A 12652-nucleotide genomic window follows, 5' to 3' on the forward strand; every position below is an offset into this window, starting at 1 on the left:
GAGGATTCAGGGGTACTCCCACCTCTTCCTATCAGGCACTACCTCCTAACAGTACATTCACCTATTAATTCATACATGGATTGACGTACTGAGTATAGTGGTCCATGATCTAATTACTTTCCCAAAGCCATCTCTAAACACATGGACTTTTGGGGAAATATTTCAGATTTAAGCCATAACAGGTCAAGGGTTAGTGCTGGGTCTGTTAAGGTTGAGATGACTGTTTGATGGAAATGAAAATCTTGAGAGTAGTCAGTTAAATGTATGAGCCTGGAATTCAGTGAAGAGGTGAGAATTGGTAGTTTTAATCATAAATTACCTGTTTAAAATAGATATTTAAAGCTATGATTGTACACAATCACCTGGAGGAGAGTAGAAAGATATATTTCAAGCATTGAATTCTGAGTTACTTTAACCTGCAGAGGTCACAAAGAACATAGGCTAGGTAAGAAGTACAGGAGGATCTGCAGGAGTTCCATTAGGGATGTTAACTAGACATGTTTTAAGAAGGAGGTAGTACTCAGCAATGCAGTTGTATGTGCAGATTGAGAATAAATCATTGCTTTAGCCTAATAGTCACCTATTTAGGTTAAAAAATGTTGCAATGCACTTTTTGTTTTGCAATTCTGTTTCGTATGTGTTAAGAGAATGAGGAGTAAAAAAAAAAGGCTGTACATGTAGATAATTTTTATGAGGGGAATCGTCTTTAAATGGGAATAGAAAAGTATGGATTGAAAGGGAAGTGAAAAATTTTCTTTTATTTTTTTTTTTTTTTTTTTTTTTTTTGCAAATTACTCAGGATGGGGTTGAGCTGATGGGCAAGGCAACATTGATGAGTCTGTAGACAATGGATACCATAGGTGAAATCCGCTTGATAAGGGAAATGAAGAGATTTTTGTACATTAATGGAGGGTTGGTCTTAGGTAAATGAAGGGACAATTTATCTGACGTGATAAGAAGGCAATAGTATATGTGGATAGGGAATAAGTTTTTATTGGGGATTGATGATGTTCTCTAGTTGTTTATCTTTTCTCAATTAAGTAAAAGGTGAGGCATTCAATCATTTGAAGTGAAAATTTAAGGGAGAATTATTACAAGAGGTATGAAAATGTCCTCAGAGAGAGAGAGAGAGAATTGCAGTGAAGGAAATTGGTGAGATTATTGAGTGATATTGAGGGCTTACAGAAATGTGAATATAGCAGAAAGTTGGATTTAATTAGGGATGAATGGAGCTTTTCTAGGACTAGGAGGGTGATATGAGGCAGTAGTTCGCTGTCTTGGCTTTCAGAAATCCTAAATTGGGTAAGCATGAGCAGGACACTGGAGAGAAAACAGGTAGTGAAGGGGTGTCAGGAGGAATGGGCTGGGGGTCCAGTTGGGGATGAGTAATTGTTAGAATAAGAGCAGCCCATGTTTTGGCTTATAAAGCAGTTGCACAAGGAAAAGGAAGAATGCAGTGACTTTGCTTAAATCACACCGTCACCTCTTTGAAAGTCAGGTAAAGGACAGTATTCTAGAAGTCCATCAGTAAATGTTTGAATAACAATCATGCTTCTCCACTTCCCTTAAAGTTTTACATAGTTACCTTTGCCACAAAATTAACAAAAAGAGAAAAAGGAATCACAATTTTCCAGGTCAAACCTATTAAATAATATTAAATGATAAGACACTGTAGGAGGTATAATTATAAGATAATTTTGAGAGACAATTCACTCAGATATACTCAATTTGTAATCAAATACATTTTCTGTAGTGTTGCCAAATTAAGCTTTATAAAGGAAATTGAATGTGGTAGTCACAAATCAAAATCGTTAAGTGGTGAAATACAACCTATGGTAGTTCTTTTCTAAACAGATGAATGTTAATAGCTATTATAGATATCTTTTCACCTCTGTTGTAGGTTCTTTTATATTGGAGGCAGAGTCCCTCTGTAAGCTCTGTTGTTACTTGATCATTTCTTGATCATGTGAGAGAGAAATATGGGAACCAAGGACGTATTAACAGAGTTTCACTTGGCAGTTATTCCATATCGAAGATAGTCTCAAAAATTCTCAAATCTTATTCTTGCCATTATTTCATTATTGAAGGTAGGATTCTTCTGCTGCCTGAATATTCATGAGCACAAGGCCACATTGTTCACTAGGTGGTAGAATTGGAATTGGCAACAGGGAATAACGAGGCATGGTTCAGTTATCTTAGGGAAAACGTGGTGGTGTACATATTGTGCATGTGTACATATTTTTCACAAATGAGTGTGTGTGTCTGTTTGTATGTGTGTGCGCCTGCATTTGGATTGGTGACTTGAGCAATGGCAGCAGTGTCCTAACACTTTTCCTTGCTTCCCTAGAGGGCAGAAACTCTGGGACCATTTGTAGAGTCGCAAGCAGCTTTCTTGTTGCCCCTTTGTGTTATTCAAAAAGATCCAATTCTAAATTGTAGGAAAGCATCCATTTGGAAAGACATTTAACATAGATATTAAATTATTTTTCAAAATTGCATGTAATGAGGATGTGTTTGTTTTTCTTGTCCCTTGTAACATGCCCATTATCAATCTCTTGGAGGGAGTGTATGGTTTTTTTTTAAGAACAACACACACCAGTCCAGTGGATTAATACCATGTCTTGAGCATTGAGGTAGGGTTCTGTGTTCTTTAGATGTCACATGAGCCCTGCCACTGGGCACTGAAGGTTCTTCCTGACGTCTAGAATACACAGGTCACATTTGTAAAGTGATGAGTCCAGAGGAAGAGTTCTCACTCCAGGAAAGGGTGGAACTCCCATGTGAGGTTTTGTTTTAGTCTGTAAATTGTACAAGCTGGATTTCCTGTCATGTATGGATTATTTGTGTCTTTACAGTTGTCATTGTTTGTCCTTGGTAATAGGCTCCTCCTCTGGTTTATGAAATATATATCTGCCCTGGGATGATAATATCATAGCACCTCTTCCATCCCATCCTCATTTTTGTCTTCAAATTTTACTCATTATTTCGTTCCAAAGACTTAATCTAAACTACTCTTTTTTACCTAAAATAACTAATTATTATTTATATTGTGGGACTAATATTGTTTATATTATATTTAATACAAATTTATAATTTTTAGGAACTATTTTAATGGAAGATGCTCTATTTCCTTTACCTTTAGATAGTAAAAATTATTTCTATTTCAAAGATATATTCATCTTTTCATACTGGCACAATAGCTTTTTTAAATTGCTGTTTTGTATAATTCAGTATTATGTCCTGGGTAATTTATGAGTGCAATATTTTATAAACTAGGAAATCATGATTTTTATACTAACTGATTTATAAAGTCTAGTTTTTGCTAAGTATAGAGATATTGTAGTTCATACATTTGTATATTTTTTAATATTGGTGACATTTTAATGTTATGCTGCTTTCTCAAAGAAAAGGTTTTAGTCTCAGAAACCCACTAAAAGAAAATAGAAAGAATAACTTTATTTTACATAGGAAATATTTTGTTTCCTCACATTAAATGCATTTTAAAATGTCAAAATAAACATTCAAAGCCAAAATTAAACCTCTTGATCATATTTTTGAGAACTGATAACTTTCTATTTTAATTAAGTCCCTAAAGAATTTTTAAATGTGGATGTCTCCAACTTATAGGATAATTTTTAAGCAGTTATATATATAATTATTTGCTTTATAATTTTTCTTTATCCCATGTACAGCCATAATTTTGAGTACTTATCTTACCCAATCCATAAGAAATTTGTTAGGTGTTAAATACTTTAGAAGTTTAAACTTTCCATTCCATTTTTTATTGATCAATGTAATTAACTGCCATGATCATTTTTATTTATAAACAATTTATAAAATGCAAATACTTCAAAATGCACATAAATCCAGACACAAGCAGTCCAGTTGTACCTTTCAGTACTGTTAACACTGTATATGTGCCCTTAGTACATGTGAGGTATGTCTTCGTTATGCTGAGTTTAACAGATAGAAGAAACTGTGAAATCGTTCTGTTTAAGTGGAAAACTCATTGATTCTCTCTGTCTCTCTCTCTCTATATATATATACTTGAAAGATAAATTGGAATCAAATTCATGTAGACTTGGATAATATAAAGGACATAATTTTATATGTATACTACAGATTTAGGTATTCCATGGTGTTGAGCCCTTTGTATAGTATGCTCTAATGTTATACTAAGGGCAGAGGCAATTCTTAAAATAGTAATATTCTTTATTTTTTATTTTTTTTGGTTGTTTGTTTTTGTTTTTGTTTTCTCTTTTTGAAACAGAATCTTGCTGCGCAGTTCAGGCTGGCCTTGAGCTCACTTTGTAGCCCAGGCTGGTTTTGAACTCACAACAATCCTCCTGCCTCAGCCTCCTGAGTGCTAGGATTCCAGGTGTGTGCCACCATACCTGGCAATTTTTTTTTTAAGCAAGTAAGACATATGTTCTGAAAAATAAGTGAGTGAAAATTACATGTTCCTTGCGTTAGATGACAAAATAATATAAATAATTTTCTTGAAGATGCATTGTTTTCATAGAATTTAAAGATCCTTTCAAAGGATCCATTAAGAAAGGTCAGAGATACCTCAGAGTTTTAGGTAACATGTGCATGAATATGTGGTAGCTTTTCAGGTGCCCTAAATGTTTGATGAGTAACAAAGAAGAAGAGTTAGTAGTGGAGCATGGAGATCTCTGGCTCTGTAGTCCTGTCTTCCAACTGTGTATATGATGGAGTAATTCTTTTTCTCAGTCACATTCTAAGTGGGTAAAATAAAGATCTAAACTCATTGTGAAGTCATCTAAACCTTTTTATAGAGAGAATACTCAGTATAGGGTGTGTATCATCAGTGAAATTCCTGAGCTATGAGAGAGAAGTGAAACAAAATTTCCAAAGGGAAGTGAAGAGGGAGCAGACAGGTGCAGGTTAAGAATGTCAAAGGCAAGAGAAACTTCTCAGTGATATTCAGTGTGTATTTTTCTATCTTATGCTTAAAAGTTAACATGATAAATAATCTGCCTCAGTGAGATTCTGTGGAATCATGGAGTGGCGTCTGAGTCAACTAGTCCAACCATTTCTAATTCTGGAGATCAGTATGTGCAAGTTTTCTTTTTTTATTTTAAAGAAAAAAATAAACATAACAATGAAACCATGTTTCAAAACAGGTTAGTGGGACAGTTACAATAGTTGATACATTGCATATTGTTGTCTTCATAGTATTTATTCAGAGTAGAGGGTATAGGCTTGAGTGTGCAATTTTTCACGAGATAGAGTTTTCTGCAAGCCATTTGGAAAAGCAGTGTTTTAGTACTTATGTGAAAAAGTACTACAGCATTAGTACTGCGTTCCTAAATAAAAACAATTTATTTTAGAGTTATACACCTACTATGTATTGAAACATTTAGTGCATAATGATATTTATTGCAAACATTAATTAGAAACCACTGAAACTATTTTTCCAGAATAAGGGATAAATTAAGACATGCTCATATCAAAGAAAAGGAAAAGAATTTGTTTCCAAAAATCCTAGCCTAAAAGAATAGGTAAGGAAAATATTCTGAACAGAAAGAGATGGCAAAAGAAATAATGGATTACCAGCAAGGCAACAAGAAAATGCAAAGAATAAAAATATATTTAAAAACCAGATATTTTCTTTTCTTTAGTTTTAAGGCTAAGTTTTATGTCTGCAGACAGAAAAATGATACCAAACGATACTAGGAACAACTCTGTATTCATAAATTTGACAAGTTAGATGAAGTGAATATATTGCTTAGAATGCACTACCACATATTAATATAAAATAGGTAATTTGAATATTCTATAACTATCAAAGAAATGTAATCTGTAATTTAAAAACCCCAGAAATAAGAACCCTGCAAGTATAGGTATTTAAAATGTGTAAGTGTATGAAGTGTTTAGAGAAGATTTCACACTAATTATACACAATATCGTACTGAAAATAGGAAAAAGAAGGAAGAAATCTGCATCTTGGTCACTTTCTCTTCACTGAGACGCAGTACCTGGCACCCGCAGTTTAAAGGAAGAGAGGTTTACTGTGTTTTGGCTCAGAGATTCGGGGGGTTCAGTTCACGTCAACAACAGGTTTAACACAGAAGTGGCCTGGGGGAAGGGCCTGGGCAGAGGACAGCTGCTCCCGTGGCATATGCTGGGAAGCAGAGAGAGTGAAGGAAGGACCTGGAGAGCAAATCATCCCTCCCAGGTCAGAGCCATGACCAGTCTCTTCTGAGACCAAATCCAGAGAGAGATAGAATTAAAGGGAAGAGTGCACATCACGATTTCTCAGGAACATAGATGCAAAGTTCTTGCCAATGTATTAGCAAATTCAATTCAACAGTATGTAAAAACACTGAGTAGTGTTTATCCCAAAGATGTAAAACCTGTTTGATGTTTAAAACCAATTATTATAATCTACTATGTTAACAAACTATAGAAGAAAAAAAGATTAGTTGAAGCAGAAAAACATTTTATAAATTTCAGCATCCATTTATAATAATCTCACTCAAAGCAGTTGGAATAGAAGGCAGCTTCTTAACCTTGATAAAAAGCTTCTGCTTAAAACCTAAATATAACAATGTATTTATGGCTGTGGACCAAATACTTTTCTCTTAAATCTGAAAACAATGCAAAAGTGTCTGCTGTTGCATTCTTAGCTAGTTTACTGCTGGTGAAGGTCTAGCCAGTGAGGCCAGACAGCAACAACATCATCATCACAAACAACAACACAAAATCAATAAAATATAAACAGGTCAGAAAGAAGACATGAAACTGCCTTTTTTCATGAATAACAACATATAATTGTCCATGTAGAGAATTCTAAGGAATCTAAACAAACAAAAAACTTCTAAAATCTAATAAATAAGTTAACCAAGGTTGCAGGTTACCATAAAATACTAAAAATAGTTTATATTTTTAAACAAAGTAGTAGTAATGAACATGTGATTATTAAATAAAAATTCTGATACCATGTATAATTATTTATTCTGTCTCCCCTTCTCCATCCGTTCTGTTTCTTCTCTCTTTCAAAAGAAATGTTAAGATTTAAACCTAATAAAGCACATGTAGTACTATATAATGAAAAGTAGGAAACAATGGTGAAGTAAATATAAATATCTAAGTAAATGGATACCCATACTGTATTCATAGATTGAACCATTCAGCATCGTAAAGGTGTTATTTCTATGTAAAAAGCAGTTAAGTTCATTCCTAACAGAAGTTCTAAAATTATATGGCAAGGCAAACAACTACTAAAGCAGTCTTTTTAAATAGGAATAAAATGAGATGAATCAGTCTCCCCTATTTTAAGACTCATTATATAGCTATAGTAATCAAGACTGTTTATTATAAGTGGAAGAGTAGTCATATAAATTGATGGAGCACAATAGAGAACCCAGAAATAGACTTGCTCAAATATATCTAATTTTTGACTAAAGTACAAAAATGTTTCAATGTAGAAAGGATGGACTTTTCAACAAATGATGCTAAAGCAGTTGGGCAGCATCAGCAAAAATAGACCTCCATTTTCATTTTATTCCTTCTGTATAACTTAACTCAAAAGATCTCATGGATTAGTTAGCATGTAAAATGTAAAACTTAAACACAAAAACAATAATAAGTAAGCAGGAAAAAAATCTTCAGTTCGTAGGGTTGTCGAGTAAAGTCATTATGCTTGACAAAAAAAAAAAAAAACTCAATACAAGGAAAAATTGATAAATCATATTGACCAAAATTGTACTCTATAAACATGAAAAGACAAGTGACAAACTTAGAGAAAATGGTTGCCATCCAAGCATCTAATAAATGTCTCAAATCTAGCACATATAAGAAAGTGTTAAAAACTTCACAGTGGGGCTGGAATATAGTGCAGTGGCACAGTGCCTGCCTGGTAAGGGCGAGGTCCTGAGTTCCATTCCCAGTACCAAAAATAAATAAATACATTTTAACCTTCACAGTAAAGAGAAGAAAGACACAAAAACCCAATTTAAAATGGTTGGAAGACAAGATGTATAGATAGATGGGAAGTAAGTTCATGAAAATATTTCCAGTACCATTTGAAGGTATCAACTAAAACTATGAGATGCTTAGATCTATATATTAGCATGGCAAAAGAATAATAATAAGGGAATGACTATACCAAATGCTGGTCTGCAGGAAACTGATGGGCTTGTAAAATGTTGCAATCGTGCTGCAAAATACTGAGGCACTGTTTTGTAAATCTGTGCAGCTATTATATAACCCAAGACTTGAAATCCTGGGTCTTTATCCCAAATAAATAAAACCTTTTTCGCCCCCTACGTAAACGCACCTACACGAATGTTGTTAGCAACTTTATTCATAAAGCCTATACCTTGGCACAGCCCAGATGTCTTTCAGTAGATGAATATTTAAACAAGTGTAGTGTATTCATACCTAGAGACGCTATTCAATAATAAAAAGAACAATTGACTTGTACACACAACTTGGAAGAATGTTGAAAGGATTATGCAGAGTCAAACACCCTGTACTAAATGGGTATGTGCATATTTTTTGATCTATTTTGAATGTCATCCTCGGTTGCCGAATGTTAAGGTTTGTGGTGGGAACACAGGGTAAAAATTGAGTGTGATTATCAAAGGGCAAGAAGGCTACTTCTGGTGATGTCATTTTATGTATCTTGATGTGTCAGAGCTTATATCCTGGTGGTGATATTGTGCCATGGTTTTCCAGATGTTATCATTTGGGGAACCTGGGCAAATATATTCCGGTTCTCTATTATTTTTTATAAATGATTGATCATCTGTAATTATCATAAAAATCTCTCTGTATGAAACCTAAGGTGGGTGGAAGAAAATTTACCCAAATATTAATTATGTAACTAGTTCTTGTCAAGACATTTGACAGTACGCTTCACTTTCAAAACATAGTGCCATAGGTAATAATTTCTCTTGTAGTTTTTGTTTTCTTCTTTTTTTAAAGGCAGTGTCTTACTGTATTGCCTGGGCTGGGCTTCAAATCCCTATCTTCCAGCCTTAGCCTCCTGAGGAGTTACATGGATCTTAAAAAGTATTATGTATTTGAATTTAGTATGACCGCTTATGCAATCAAAATCTCAGAGCCAATTAAGATCATTTTAGTTTGGAGCTAGTCCTCAACTTCAGAGTTCAGAAATTACGTGTTTTTTCTCCCAGATTATCTTGAGCTATAGGGAACACACACTAAACTCATAAGAGAAAGATTAAACAGTGTTGACCTAATAATGCTCAATAGAATAGACACCTTAAAGTGATTGTTCTCTAAGCAAGTTAACTTCGTTTTATTCCAAAGATTTTGTGAATCCAATAAGTGAAAATGTAATAGATTTTAAATGAGCAGGAAATTAGCACTCTAAGAGTTCCATGGTCTTAGAAAGTTTGCATTCTTGGTAATGGAAGTGTCTTATGAACCATTGCTGCCTAACAGTTACTGTAGTTATAATAGAAAAGTTTGAATTCATCAACTGCTGTTTCTTCCTGTCATGGCTGCATTAGGACTAATGCACTTTATTAAAGTTACTAATGGTGTTTGCTTTTACTAGGCCTAATGCAGATCATTAATCTTTTCTCTACATATTATTTTTCTTGAGTTTTAAAAAATTTCTTTTACATTTCTTGGCCTTGATAATTTAAATTTTTCACAGTGATTGAATATATTTGAGTACTGTATTCTCTAATTCACCATTAATAAAACATTTGCAAGCAATGTCTTAGGTAACATGTATTTTTGCCAACAGCTCATGTTATTCCATGTATCTTTCTATTTATTTTCCTCAGAAATGCTCTATTCATTAGTCTGGGAGCTGTTATACTACATATAATTCTCATCCTAGGAAGTGTAGACTCAATACTTTGAAAAAGCCTCAGTGGCATAGGTTTCTCTTTAGCTTTTTAAAAATAATCCCTAATTTACCTTGACATCAAATGCCCTCAGTAGTTTGAAACTCATGAAGTAGGCCTTTCATATTTGAACTCTTCTATCCATTAGAAAGTTCTTTTTTATATTGAAATGAAATTCTCCTTCCCAGTGTGTAAATTGTGGAAACTCACAAACAGTCCAATATCTTTTTTAAAAAGTGTGCATTTAACTATTATACTGTGGAGTGCCTTGTATTTCCAGAAAGTATGTTTCATTTTTCCAGAATTGTCTTTTCTATTACATTCCATGTTTTGCGTTCTTTTATTAACAAATTTGAATTTGCCTCTATCCCTCTTGAAGGTGGGCTTCTGAACTAAATGTAATATACTGATATATTTCAACTTGTTCATTTATATTTCGGTCAGAAATTTCTTAACCATCCACATTCTGGTCTGCTATTTTATATGTACTTGCAAAGAGCAGTTGCATCACTAGTTCCTGTGTGCAAAGGTTTGCTGCTGTTCTGTCTTCTTTCTAGCCTCTTAAATAAATTGCACACAGGAAATGGGGACAACTCACTCTTTAGTAACGATATGTGTTTTGGTTAATTTTCAGTAAGAGTACCATAAGGATCACTATCTCTGTTCTTCTTAAATCTTCAGCACATATGTGGTCAAAATATTAAAATCAATCATCTATTTTAAATGGATTCCAAAAGGTGAGGTAGACTAAAACTTGTGCTGAAGTTAGCAAAGAAAGATTTGTGTTAAAAGAGGGAAAGCAGATCACGATTACGTTTCTAACCAGCCACACTGGAAACCTGTCAATGCTTGCACTCCAAGCTTGAAAGCACCCTGTCACCCCAGAGCTGCCTTGGAATGCAGTGGCCAGCTCAATAGGGAGAGTGGTGCAGTTCTTTTCAGACAGAGCCACCTGCAATCACAGGTGTTACCAGCAAGCCTTGGGGCTTTATTGAGCGATTGTGTTTCTCTTCCTGGCAGCCACAGCGGTGACAGCACTGCTGAGGTCGCTGGGTACCATGCAAACGCTGATCTCTCAAAAGCCACGTTAGAAATACATACACCACCCACAATTTCTCAAAATCATCTTTTCTTTCTTGTTTTAATAAGATTATAAACCTTCAAAGGGCTCCTTCCTTGTGAAGTGTTTATAAATTACAAGAAACAAATACAGACTTTTCATCTACAAACATGACAAAGTTTTATTTACAAGAATGCATTTGTCTTCAACTCGACCTTCTCCTCTTTCATCTTTGAGAGAGACTCAGTCTTCAGTGTGTTTTGAAATTATTGCCAAAGACTAACAAGGAATTTAAAAGAAGGGATCTTTGAAATGATTCTTTGATTAACTTTCTGAATCAAAGGTCAGGGAATTGTTTACTTGGAGGGTGACAGAAGAGGTAGAAACATGAAGTACAGAGTTGCTTTTGCTGTCTCGATGCTACTGTTGCTCTAGAGAAAATGACAGCAAAGATTGAGTCAGTAGGCCTGACATGTGACCTGTGACATGTGACGTCACATGACACTTGGAAAAAGTCAGATGATTATGCCACCAGTCTGTACTCCAGAGTAATACTAATTTTTGATGTGTCCATTATTTTCTTGGTATTTCCACTTGTTTATATGCATTTCATTTTCTGGTCCTATTTACATCTTTACCTATCTTTGTACTTTGCTATTTTTTCCTCATTTATCCCTCATATAACAGGTGATGAATCAATTTGAATCACAGTTTTATGTTACTGACAAGTGGGTGTACCAAAATTGATCAGTTTGAGCCTCTACTATAATTTCTGTGTTTACAGTTTCTAATATCTGATTTCAGCTATTCTGAAGCTTTCTTTCCCAAGTAGATTTGACCATTATCATTCAGCAATATTTAGAATGAATTCAGTTGTGAAAGTAATTAATAAACCAAAAGGAAGAATTTGTGAGCAAGATTGCTCTGGAAAAAGGAAGTTAAAGTGCTACAATGTTCACAGGATTCCTATGGTATATTCCAAACCTTTCTTTAAACTTTACTAATGTATCTGTAATGAGCAAGATAACAAGAGAAAACAGAAAATGTAAACAAGACAAGAAAATTTAGGAGGCAAAAATTAGACAAGATCCAGGTAGAAGACAAACATATGGGTGTCTGAGAGTAAAATTTAACTTTTACTGTAGGCAGTATTTTGGAGTAGGGATAATGAAATAAACATGATCTTGTCTCCCAAATCATTTATCTACCCAGGTGATTTTGGATAATCAACTAACATCTCTTATTTCAATATTTCAGGTATAGTTAAAAGATGAGAATCTCTTGAAGGAATCTAGAACATGGTAGTCCAAACTATTCCATCTGAGCATACCGATAGTTATGTATTTAATGGTATGTGAAAGGCAGCAGGCACAAAGACACATATTCCCAGTTTTTTTCCTGAAAGCACACGGTGAGACTCCTGTGATTGCTGCTCTCTCTGTGCCAGCTGGAAAGAAACATTTTTATCATTGGAGGTGGGAAGAGAGAATTATGTACCAATACTCCTTGTTAAAAATAACTTACCTTCCTTTTGTTTCCCTATTTAGGTATTTTTCTACAATTGCCATTCTTTCTGAAGCCCAGTGCATAAGTACTTAGGGTTTCATCACTGCTTTGGATCTTTTCATTATTAAGACTCCTGTACTATGTAAACCTTAAATAAATATGTATGATTTTCTCCTGTTAGTTTGTTGCATTTCAATTTAATTTTCAGACCCAGCTGAAGGCCATAAGAGGGTAG

The 12652-nt window shown here is 34.3% G+C and overlaps 1 protein-coding gene across 1 annotated transcript in view; it reads left to right on the forward strand.

Moving 5' to 3' along the window:
* Window positions 1–12652, forward strand: part of Gbe1 (glucan (1,4-alpha-), branching enzyme 1) — a 267155-nt gene that overhangs the window by 148992 nt on the left and 105511 nt on the right. The window lies entirely within an intron of this gene.

The sequence above is a fragment of the Chinchilla lanigera genome, unplaced genomic scaffold (assembly GCF_000276665.1).
Source record: "Chinchilla lanigera isolate Chin_1 unplaced genomic scaffold, ChiLan1.0 scaffold00006, whole genome shotgun sequence".
NCBI lineage: Eukaryota > Metazoa > Chordata > Mammalia > Rodentia > Chinchillidae > Chinchilla > Chinchilla lanigera.